Genomic DNA, 13,320 nt, shown 5'->3' on the forward strand with positions numbered 1-13,320 from the left:
TAGGGTAAAACTACAGATGCAGTGAAATAGAAATAGAAGATGGGTGAACACAAGCTTTAGAAACAGAAATGTAGAAGGCCTAAATTGTAAAATGCGACCGAACCCTCACAATCTTTTACTATTAGTTCGAGTGGCCCTTTTTAACTAGCTACAAAATGCGTAAAAACTCACATCAAATTCTTATCATTTCTACAATGATTGTTGATTGTTATTTTGTCTGTTGTTACAGTTAATATCACTTCGTTAAACAGAATGGATTAGGGCTTCTGTTTTTCTTGACGACAGGCCACATTCTGCACCCCCGGTCGCCGCGTCAGGTTTCTTGACTCTCCTACCATTGGCCGGAACTATGGTGGCATGTAACCTTAGCCGCGTCAGCGCTTTGTCCTAAAAGCGTTGAGCAGAACTCCGCTGCAAGCAAGAATTTCGTTTTCACTCAGCGATGCACACACGTTGTTAATATACAGCAAATAAAGTTGCCAACTTTGCAGCCTTTCGTTTGACCCGTGTGTGCCGATTCCAAAGCGACTGGTTGATATTGGGATTCGATCCTCAACTACACCCTGTATGACAAACAAAGCACTGTCTTTATGTTAACGCTACCTAACTTTAATATCTTTTTGATATCGTCATTGTAGCCGCCAGTCCACAGTCGACGATTATAGCTCAGGAAAGAATAGTTTATGACTCACTTTGTATTTTCCTCGTGTAATAAATACTATTGCTATGTATTCTCTTGTTTTCTTTATGGTCGTTAAGCTCTGATGGAGCTAATTTACTTTGTTTCAATTTTTAATCGAATTCTGGATGGTTGCTGGATTTTAATTCCAGTTAATGTTAGTGACTTTTTTCTTATGCAAGCTAGCATTCTGAGTAATTCGTACGCTGTAAAGCAGCCATCTTTCACTTTACATATCACCTTCGAAAGCCCATATCGATGACGTTTCGTTGAATGGTTCGCATGCTGACACTTGTTGATGGCCCAGCACTGAAATCTGCAGCAATTTCCGAAAGGGTTGCACTTCTGTCAACTTGATCGGATCTCTTTAGTCGTCGTTGGTCCCGTCCTTGCAGGATCTTTTTCCGGCCGCAGTTGTATCGGATATTTGATATTTTACCAGAACCATTTAATGTATTTTTTTTTCTAAGTCATAGTACTTCGTAAAGCAAAAGACTGAAAAAAACTATATTAAGATTGATTTTGATCACTCTCACATATAGACGGAAGTTTTAAAGAGTGCATTGGTCGCTTTTTTTTTTTTTATTCAGTTCTTTTTGGAGTAAAGCCGGTCGAGGTGGCCGAGCGGTTCTAGGCGCTACTGTCTGGAACCGCGCGACCGCAACGGCCGCGGGTTCGAATTCTGCCTCGGGCATGGATGTGTGTGCTGTCCTTAGGTTCTAGGGGACTGATGACCTCAGAAGTTAAGTCCCATAGTGCTCAGAGCCATTTGAACCATTTTTTTTTTTTTGGAGTAAATATTTTGTTGTACTAACTTCAAAGTTTACAGAACGCTAATTTTTTAAAGAAAATTCATTTCCATAAAGTGATATGTAAAGTGAAAGATGGCTGCTTTACAGCGTACGAATTACTCAGAATGCTAGCTTGCATAAGAAAAAAGTCACTAACATTAACTGGAATTAAAATGCAGCAACCATCCAGAATTCGATTAAAAATTGAAACAAAGTAAATTAGCTCCATCAGAGCTTAACGACCATAAAGAAAACAAGAGAATACATAGCAATAGTATTTATTACACGAGGAAAATACAAAGTGAGTCGTAAACTATTCTTTCCTGAGCTGTAATCGTCGACTGTGGACTGGCGGCTACAATGACGATATCAAAAAGATATTAAAGTTAGGTAGCGTTAACATAAAGACAGTGCTTTGTTTGTCATACAGGGTGTAGTTGAGAATCGAATCCCAATATCAACCAGTCGCTTTGGAATCGGCACACACGGGTCAAACGAAAGGCTGCAAAGTTGGCACCTTTATTTGCTGTATATTAACAACGTGTGTGCATCGCTGAGTGAAAACGAAATTCTTGTTTGCAGCGGAGTTCTGCTCAACGCTTTTGGGACAAAGCGCTGACGCGGCTAAGGTTACATGCCACCATAGTTCCGGCCAAGGGTAGGAGAGTCAAGAAACCTGACACGGCGACCGGGGGTGCAGAATGTGGCCTGTCGTCAAGAAAAACAGAAGCCCTAATCCATTCTGTTTAACGAAGTGATATTAACTGTAACAACAGACAAAATAACAATCAACAATCATTGTAGAAATGATAAGTAAGAATTTGATGTGAGTTTTTACGCATTTTGTAGCTAGTTAAAAAGGGCCACTCGAACTAGTAGTAAAAGATTGTGAGGGTTCGGTCGCATTTTACAATTTAGGCCTTCTACATTTCTGTTTCTAAAGCTTGTGTTCACCGATCTTCTATTTCTATTTCACTGCATCTGTAGTTTTACCCTGCCATACATCACCATTAAAGTTCTCATACATTGCACAAATATCGAAAACTTCGAGGGGAGTAGGATTACAAAAGAAGAACTTTTTTACTTATCTTGGATATCTCGTTGTTGTTGTTGCTGCTGTCTCAAAATCTGGCTGTGTCTAGGAATACATTCTTGCTGCTGAAAATTTTGATTAACAGGTTCCTGCAGACGAAAAAGCAGATGAAGATTTGTCTGTTGCCATGATCTTCTTTTATCTTTATCCCATTCTTCTAAATCACACTAACTTTTCAATTTTCGCTTTTATCACACAAAAAATTACATTGTTGTTGACAAGTTGAGAAAAATATCTACTTTCATCAGACGCATGCCCACTAATACTTACATTCTGCGGTACTCAAATTATTCCAAAGAATTACAAAGCAAAAGAGTTTATAAACTTTCTTCACCAAAGAATAATCTCCACTAAAATATGTCGTTATTTTGTTATCTAATCTAGAAATAAATTTAAAAATTGGTGTTAGATTGTGCAATTAATAATATGAATTTTAAGAATGTCAAAAATTTTGTAATTTCGATAATTATTAAAAGAAGAGTAATTTCAACTTTTAGTTCGTATTGATTATTAAACATTAATTTCTTTTATAAATTTTGTCTGAAATATAATACATCGTATTTAAAATCATATGAATTCTCTTAGTTTAACAACTGAGATAATTTTAACCTATGCAAGAGTCGACAGTATACATGGTACCGTTTATCAATACAAAGAGAAGGTAATGTTAGAGGAGGATGATTCATTATTATACAAAATACTAATATACTTCATACTTTTGTATGATGACAACTAAACTGAATTTATGTATGGTGATAAGCAGATGGAATACAAGCTGTCTAAATGTTACACATAAATGAACAGCCAGAGGGACCGCTATGTACGAGGGCTTTGAGCGTGGGTCAGCGACTGATAAACTGTGGACGTGTATTACTTTTAGACATTAACGAACATATGATCAACCCATGGAACTTTCAATTCGTAATACGCCGTAAATGGGCATATTCATGACATTAAAGTATTTTAACAGAACAGTATCTATATCAGAACAATCGCACATACAGTTATTTGCGACAATAGATATACAATGGCACAAACCTTCCTCCCTCATAATGTACTTTCATCAAAATCTTGAGATGAGACTATGCTTGCAGTGTTTTACGGTTTTCTCTTGGGGGCTGAAGATGTTGGCGTACTTCCAAAATTGTAACATTTCATATGACGGAAATGGTGAGTGAAGACATGTCACACCCTCAGGAATTCCACTTTGCAGGAGACGCAGGAAACATATCCGAGCGAGTTGATTGTAATCCGACTAATCCTTTATAAATTGCTTGCACACCTGAATGATGAGCATTATTTCGTGAGTGTGATGCTAGAAAAATATATTTTATTAAAATTATTGTGGAAGTTACACACAGAATAAACAATACACCATTGAAATGCCTGTGAATTCTGTGTAATATAAAAAGTCTGCACTTCAGATTGTAGGCAACGGTAAGGGATGTGGGGAAGGGGGAGCAAGTCCTCCCTTTTTCCTGCCCCCTACCCTTTCTGTCTGGAGATAACTGTGCTTGAAGGTATGGAAGATCCGCAAGTTATATGCCTAGAAATTAACGAAGAGTTTTAAAATTGGGGCTAAACTGTGCGAATAAAACAATTTTAGGATAGAATCTGTAAATCGAATGGGAGAGTTAATGGTTGCATATGGTACTAAATATTTGGAAGTCAGTGTGTCACAAGTTACGAAAAGCTCAAATTATGGGCACAGCAAAAGCGAACAGTGAACGAGCAATATATCTGTTGAATTCAGTTCTGCAGGATTGAAATGTTCATGTATTAATCAGACATCCAGAATGAGATTTTCACTCTGCAGCGGAGTGTGCGCTGATATGAAACTTCCTGGCAGATTAAAACTGTGTGCCCGACCGAGACTCGAACTCGGGACCTTTGCCTTTCGCGGGCAAGTGCTCTACCAACTGAGCTACCGAAGCACGACTCACGCCCGGTACTCACAGCTTTACTTCTGCCAGTACCTCGTCTCCTACCTTCCAAACTTTACAGAAGCTCTCCTGCGAACCTTGCAGAACTAGCACTCCTGAAAGAAAGGATATTGCGGAGACATGGCTTAGCCACAGCCTGGGGGATGTTTCCAGAATGAGATTTTCACTCTGCAGCGGAGTGTGCGCTGATATGAAACTTCCTGGCAGATTAAAACTGTGTGCCCGACCGAGACTCGAACTCGGGACCTTTGCCTTTCGCGGGCAAGTGCTCTACCAACTGAGCTACCGAAGCACGACTCACGCCCGGTACTCACAGCTTTACTTCTGCCAGTACCTCGTCTCCTACCTTCCAAACTTTACAGAAGCTCTCCTTTCTTTCAGGAGTGCTAGTTCTGCAAGGTTCGCAGGAGAGCTTCTGTAAAGTTTGGAAGGTAGGAGACGAGGTACTGGCAGAAGTAAAGCTGTGAGTACCGGGCGTGAGTCGTGCTTCGGTAGCTCAGTTGGTAGAGCACTTGCCCGCGAAAGGCAAAGGTCCCGAGTTCGAGTCTCGGTCGGGCACACAGTTTTAATCTGCCAGGAAGTTTCTTATTAATCAGACATGTTATCAGCAAGACAGTTGATACAAATGTTTGTTCTTATGTGCACAGACGTGCTCGTTGAACTAGAGGCAAACACAAAAGATTATTGGCATTGGAAATGTGTTCTTTTAGGAGATGCGGTGGCGTCTCTGCTTGTGGGAAATGTTAACGTAAGAGAATATATTGGGAATGAAGGTGGAGCGTGAGAAGTCCTGACGCTTGAGTTTTAACAGGGGAGTTTCAGCGCAACGACTTAGCAATGTCCGTTGAGACGTTACATGCTTTCACAGTAGTTGAGTGCAAGGTGACGGCCCGACTAAGAGATTAAAAAACCAAAGAGGTTTTCCTGCCCAGGTGGACAGCTGACTAGTTCGGCTGTTTCCCAAGTAGCAGACAAGTCTCCCTGATGTTTATGCTCTTCACGGGTATGCTGCCGGATATGATGGTCTTCACTACTCGATATTTCCGAGATCGGGCCGCCATCTTCAGGTACGATCGGTGGGTACACAACCACACCGGAACTGAATGAACATCAGAAACGGCAGCTCCTTTATACTCCGGCTCCAGGCCACTGCGCCTGATCGAGAAGCTGAAGAGCTGCCCTTTGCGAAGCGAAGAATTGCAGCGCCGCCGGTGGTAGAAATTGGGAAAAGTAATAAATCGCTAATTAAGATGTAGCGGGTCGAAAACCAGACCGTTGTTGTTTCATATCAGATAAAATAGGGTTCCACATCTCGCTTCATGGAACCTTTATCTCTGTTAATAACGACATCAGATAATCGTGTTTCGATGGATTCCTTGAGCACACAATCCCAGTAACGAGAAGCCGGAGCGATAATTTGCGTCTCTTTAAACGACATGTTATGCCCTTCATTGGGACAATGTTCGGTGACGGCAGATTCTACGGAATCACAAGTCTCCCTGATGTTTGCCCCATGGCAAACTTACTGCCTCGACAGGCGTGCATTATTTTGGTACAGTTGAAGGGTAACGCTGGTGGCGACTGTTTAGATGATTGATTGTGTTGACATAGTTTTAGTGTTCAAACAATATTAATTTTTTCTAAAAAAAAAAAACAGATATAAATTATGATAACAAGTTATTGATTGAATACTGTAAACAATTAACAGGTTGTTTAAGACTACACTGGACAAGGATCCTGGGTTGGCAAAGACAATTTATTTCTGGCCCTAAAAATGTGGATAACGCAATCTGAATTGATCTGACGCTGAGGAGACTTTGACTGATCGAATTTACTGAAGTTTCTCTGTATAGGAGCAGCTGAGAGCAAGTGGCGATTGAGATCTGTATGCCCTGACAATGCCGGAGCTGCAGTGTGTCACCCTGTTTGCTTCATGCGGCGGTGTAAATTGCAGCTGTCGAGATGTGTACGGCGGAGGTGAGATGTGGAGGCGGCATATCTGAATCGATCGCAGGCATGAAAAAATTTGCAAAAATGTCGCGGTCTGGCGATCAGGCAGACGGGTCGCAATTTACTCTCTACCAGAGCCCTGAAATCACGGTAGATTTCAGTGTGACACACCCGTTCACTGGTCGTACCAAGGACCAATTTGGCTTACTTATACGACAGAGTGTACAAGGGTACCAAACGTCAACACTGGTAAACCAAAAACGAATAAGTGTGCCCTCGGCAAATGAGCCGTCGGAGACGTTTGAAGTCACACTGTCGGTACAGTAAGAACTTCTACATCTACGTCTACATGACTGCTCTGCAATTCACATTTAAGTGCTTGGCAGAGGGTTCATTTAACCACAATCATACTATCTACCATTCCACTCCCGAACAGCGCGCGGGAAAAACGAACACCTAAACCTTTCTGTTCGAGCTCTGATTTCTCTTATTTTATTTTGATGATCATTCCTACCTATGTAGGTTGGGCTCAACAAAATATTTCGCATTCGGAAGAGAAAGTTGGTGACTGAAATTTCGTAAATAGATCTCACCGCGACGAAAAATGTCTTTGCTTTAATGACTTCCATCCCAACTCGCGTATCATATCTTCCACACTCTCTCCCCTATTACATGATAATTCAAAACGAGCTGCCCTTTTTTGCACCTTTTCGATGTCCTCCGTCAATCCCACCTTGTAAGGATCCCACACCACGCGGCAATATTCTGATAGAGGACGAACGAGTGTAGTGTAAGCTGTCTCTTTAGTGGACTTGTTGCATCTTCTAAGTGTTCTGCCAATGAAACGCAACTTTTGGCTTGCCTTCTCCACAATATTATCTATGTCGTCTTTCCAAATGAAGTTGTTCGTAATTTTAACAGCCATGTACTTAGTTGAATTGACAGCCTTAAGAATTGTACTATTTATCGAGTCATCGAATTCCAACGGATTTCTTTTCGAACTCATGTGGATCACCTCACACTTTTCGTTATTTAACGTCAACTGCCATCTGGCACACCACACAGCAATCTTTTCTAAATCGCTTTGCAACTGATACTGGTCTTCGGATGACCTTACTAGACGGTAAATTACAGCATCATCTGCGAACGACCTAAGAGAACTGCTCAGATTGTCACCCAGGTCATTTATATAGATCAGGAACAGCAGAGGTCCCAGGACGCTTCCCTGGGGAACACCTGATATCACTTTAGTTTTACTCGATGATTTGCCGTCTATTACTACGAACTGCGACCTTCCTGACAGGAAATCACGAATCCAGTTGCACAACTGAGACGATACCCCATAGGTCCGCAGCTTGATTAGAAGTCGCTTGTGAGGAACGGTGTCAAAAGCTTTCTGGAAATCTAGAAGTACGGAATCAACTTGAGATCCCCTGTCCATAGCGGCCATTACTTCGTGCGAATAAAGAGCTAGCTGCGTTGCACAAGAACGATGTTTTCTGAAACCATGCTGATTGCGTATCAATAGATTGTTCCCTTCGAGGTGATTCATAATGTTTGAATACAGTATATGCTCCAAAACCCTACTGCAAACCGACGTCAATGATATAGGTCTGTAGTTCGATGGATTACTCCTACTACCCTTCTTAAAAACTGGTGCGACCTGCGCAATTTTCCAATCTGTAGGTACAGATCTATCGGTGAGCGAGCGGTTGTATATAATTGCTAAGTAGGGAGCTATTGTATCAGCGTAATCTGAAAGGAACCTAATCGGTATACAATCGGGACCTGAAGACTTGCCCGTATCAAGCGATTTGAGTTGCTTCACCACTTGCTCCCCAGTCTAAACTACTCGCAAGTGACAGTCTTAGGACGGGTCCCAAGTACCAACCACACATGCCAGAGTCTCCACTAGAAGTGCTTATCAGACCAAAAACCAGCACCTGAGTGCTTCGCACCTCTCCAGAAAAAAACCGTTTTCCTGCGAAGTGCACGAATGACACTGCCTTCACCCCCTCTTGAGCCAATCACTGAGCTCTAGAGGCGCTAAATATCCCCTCCCACATGACAGAACAAACTCATGTCGAAACAGGGCAGGAGTTAAGAAATCTGTGTCTCTGGAAAAAAAAAGAAACCGCCAGCTACTGGCTTTTTTTAAGTTTTCGCAGATGGGGAAGATGATTATGTCGTGTCTCTTCCCAAGGCAACAAGCAAACAGATACCACCTCAAAAATCTTTATCTAAATCGTCTGTGCCTTCGAGCTTGTTAGTCCTAGCTAAGAGGTGTAATAAATATTCTATCTCCAAACATTTCTCAGACACTGGATTTTCCTTATATAGCTTTAGGCGGCTGATCGAAGTTGTCCGCAGGCCTATTTGCAGTATCGGTGACACAAACACTTGTGAATTTTTATCATGCATGGCTCTCCACACAATGCCCAGTTTACGACTCCACTGTGTAGACGAGTTCCTTCAGTCCATCGCTCCCAGACCAGGCTTCTGCTGGCCCCGAGGCAGATAGCGCGGTATTGCCAAATTCAGAAGAATGCAAAATCCCCAAGACTGGCTAAGTTTCGCGGAAGCTTGAAAATTAGGTCGGACGTCAATACGAGATGCTTTTAATAGTTTCCACAGTGAAACATTGTCTCAGAATATGGTAAAAACCCAAAGAGATTCTGGTCGTATGTAAAGTACACCAGTGGCAAAAAAACAGTCAATACCGTCACTGCGCGATAGCGATGGAAATGTTACCGATGATGGTGCCACCAAAGCGGAGTTACTAAATACAGTTTTCCGTAATTCCTTCACGAAAGAAGACGATGTAAATATTCCAGGATTCGAAACCAGAACAGCTGTTAGCATGAGTGACATAACAACTTAAATCACTTAAGAAAGGCAAGTCCTCCGGTCCAGATGGTATACCAGTCAGGTTCCTTTCAAAGTATGCAGACACAATAGCGCATTTCTTAGACAATCATATACAATCGCTCACGTGACGAAAGGTCTGTTCCTAAAGACTGGAAAGTAGGTCACACCAATATTCATGAAAGGAAATAGGAGTAACCCACTGAATTACAGACCCATATCACTGACCTCAATTTTCAGTAGGATTTTGGAGCATATACTGTACTTGAACTTTATGAATCACCTTGAAGAAAATGACTTACTGATACACAACCAACATGAGTTCAGAAAATATCGTTCTTGTGCAACAGAGTTACCTCTTTATTTGCATGAAGTAATGAGTGCTGTCGACAAGGGATGTCAGATCGATTCTATATTCCTAGACTTCCAGAAGGCTTTTGATACCGTTCCTCACAAGGGACTATGAATCAAGTTGCGTGAATATGGAGTATCGTCTCAGTTGTGTGACTGGATTCGTGATTTCCTCTCAGAGAGGTCACAGTTCGTTGTGATAGACAGTAAATCATCGAGTAAAACAGAAGTGATATCTGGCGTTCCACAAGGTAGTGTCATAGGCCCTCTGTTGTTCCTGTTTTACATAAATGATCTAGGTGATAATCTGAACAGCCCCCTTAGATTGTTTGCAGATGACGCTGTAATTTACCGTCTAGTAAATTCATCAGACGATCAATTCCAATTACAAAATGATCTAGAGAGAATTTCTGTGTGGTGCGAAAAGTGGCAATTGGCACTAAACAAAGAAAAGTGCGAGGTCATCCACATGGCTACAAAAAAAAAAAAAAAAAAAAAATCCGATAAATTTTGGGTATACGATAAATTGCACAAATCTAAGGGCTGTCAATTCTACTAAATACCTAGGAATTACAATTACGAGTAACTTAAATTGGAAAGACCACATAGATAATGTAAGTAGGCTGTTTAGGTAACGCCACGTAGCGCTCTGTATGGAAATCAGTGACTGTGCTGTGTGCAGTCTGTGGCTGGTTGGACTCATTATTGGAATATTCGCCTGTGTAGTGCTGGGCAGTTGGATGTGAACAGCGCGTAGCGTTGGGCAGTTGGAGGTGAGCCGTCAGCAGTGGTGGATGTGGACAGAGAGATAACAGAGTTTTGAGATGTCACTATAAGCGGTAGACCTGGACGTGTGTCCGCCAGAAAAAGGAAATTTGTAAAGATGGATGTCATGAATTGAGATATAGTTATATGACTTTTGAACATTATGAAGGTACATACATTGTTTGTTCTCCATGAAAATCTTTCATTTGCTAACTATACCTATCAGTAGTTAGTGCCTTCAGTAGTTAGAATCTTTTATTTAGCTGACAGTATTGGCGCTCGGTGTATTGCGGCAGTTCGAGTAACGAAGATTTTTGCGAGGTAAGTGATTTATGAAAGGTATAGGTTATTGTTAGTCAGGGCCATTCTTTTGTAGGGATTGTTGAATGTCAGATTGCGTTGCGCTAAAACTATTGTGTGTCAGTTTAGTGACGATCAGAATAAGTTGGTTGGTTGGTTGGTTTGGGGAAGGAGACCAGACAGCGAGGTCATCGGTCTCATCGGATTAGGGAAGGACGGGGAAGGAAGTCGGCCGTGCCCTTTGAAAGGAACCATCCCGGCATTTGCCTGGAGCGATTTAGGGAAATTACGGAAAACCTAAATCAGGATGGCCGGACGCGGGATTGAACCGTCGTCCTCCCGAATGCGAGTCCAGTGTCTAACCACTGCGCCACCTCGCTCGGTCAGAATAAGTAAAGAGAGAAATGTCTGAGTACGTTCAGTTTTGCTCAGCTGTTTGAAAATCAAATTACGTAAGAGATTTTCCAGCACTGTCATTTATAAATTTTTCTAAGGGGACGTTTCAATAATATTGTGGGGAAGGCGAAACAAAGACTGCGCTTTGTTGGCAGAACACTTAGAAGATGCGACACACTCACTAAAGATACAGCCTACATTACACTTGTCCGCCCTCTGCTGGAATATTGCTGTGCTGTGTGGGATCTGTACCAGGTAGGATTGACGGAGGACATCGGTAAAGTGCAACGAAGGGCAGCTCGTTTCGTGTTATCACGCAGTAGGGGTGAGAGTGCCACTGATATGATACGCGAGTTGGGGTGGCAGTCACTGAAACAAAGGCGGATTTCTTTGCGGCGAGATCTATTTACGACATTTCAGTCACCAACTTTCTCTTCCGAATGCGAAAATATTTTGTTGACATCCGCCTACGTAGCGAGAAATGATCATGATAATAAAATAAGGGAAATCAGAGCTCGACTGGAAAGATTTAGGTGTTCCTTTTTCCCACAAGCCATTCGAGTGTGGAATGGTAGAGCAGTAGTATGAAAATGGCTCGATGAACCCTCTGCAAGGCACTTAAGTGTGAAGTGCAGAGTAGATGTAGATGTACATGTAGATTTAGATTGTTCTGCTGGGGTCCTGTCTCAACGAGGGGCTGCCCTGTCTGCCCTGTACGGCTGTGAGCCTGTCCAGCATGATTTACTAAGGGATGGGCTCGCAGCCCATTGCTTTCAACTCCCAACAAGCCGTTTCTACGAGCTAAGAACCATAAAAATACCTCATGCTTTTAGTACCCTACCAGGCTCCATCAAAGTCTGCTCAGGCCATTAACTTTCTAGAGTCCCGCTCAAGGTACGTCAGGTTGTACTGAAATCTTCAATAATTTTCTGTATGCGAAAAATAGGTGAGAGAGTAACTTGTCCTCTCTCATAGTCACAACAACTTAGTTTCCAGTGGAGATAACACAAATTAGAAATACAAATTTGTCGATATTTTCGTGCAGATTAATATAAAAATTAAATCAACGCTGGATCCTTTTATTTCAAAAGTTAATGTCAATTTCCTTGTTTGAATGATGAACTATCTATCTATGTATGTATCAGTGACAAAATACTGTATTTTTTCTTATCTGTATTATAAAGCATAACAGGTTTTAGGCTAGAATTTCACTTTTGTTGAGCAGACATAGAAAGGGGGAGCTGCAACATTAATCAGAAACTGCCCAACTAGGGTAGCTACATGCTCAAAATCAGTCATTGATAATATCTTAATAGAGACGTCTAACGAAAAAAATTATATTACAGAAACAATAGGCAATGGCCTCTCAGACCACGACATGCTTTTCATTTTGTTAAATGTTAATATTAAAAAGGAAATAAAATTTTTAAAATGTGGATTAAAGTCAGTAAGGAAAAAAATTTATTATTTTAGGACACTCCTCAAAGACACGAACTGGAGTGATGTAAACAGCGCTAATGGCATGGATGAAAAATACAACTCTATTATTAACAAAGCACTTATCTTGTCTGAACACTGTTTATTCGGAAAAACTAACCCAGATCAGAAAAAAGTCTACAAGGAAACCGGGGATTATTCAAGAAATAAAGGTATCGTGTAAAACATAAAGGAAATTGTATCTGTCAGAAACAGCTCTCGGTTCGTGAGGCTCCCCCCCGTCGGAGGTTCGAGTCCTCCCTCGGGCATGGGTGTGTGTGTCGTTCTTGGCGTAAGTTAGTTTAAGTTAGATTAAGTAGTGTGTAAGTCAAGGGTCCGATGACTTCAGCAGTTTGGTCTCATAGAGCCTTACCTCAAATTTCCAAATTTCCATAAACAGCTCTAATGTTGATGCTACGGCACATTACAAGACATATTGAAAAGTATTAATGCCAGTAATACGGACGTCATAACAAATAGATTACAAGAAAAAGATAATTACTTCACATAATAAAATAAAGACATTACGCGATATAGTGAAGGAGGAGATTGGTAGAACCAGACATGAGGAGGGGCAAATAACATTAAGAGTAAATGATGCGTTGGTAACAGACATGAGCAATGTTGCAAAACTTTTTAACAAACATTTCATAACTGTAACTCAAATAATGGAGTTGTCAGGTTCAGTAATGTTGCCATGGATTACCTCAG

This window comes from Schistocerca serialis, chromosome 1, assembly GCF_023864345.2.
Source record: "Schistocerca serialis cubense isolate TAMUIC-IGC-003099 chromosome 1, iqSchSeri2.2, whole genome shotgun sequence".
NCBI lineage: Eukaryota > Metazoa > Arthropoda > Insecta > Orthoptera > Acrididae > Schistocerca > Schistocerca serialis.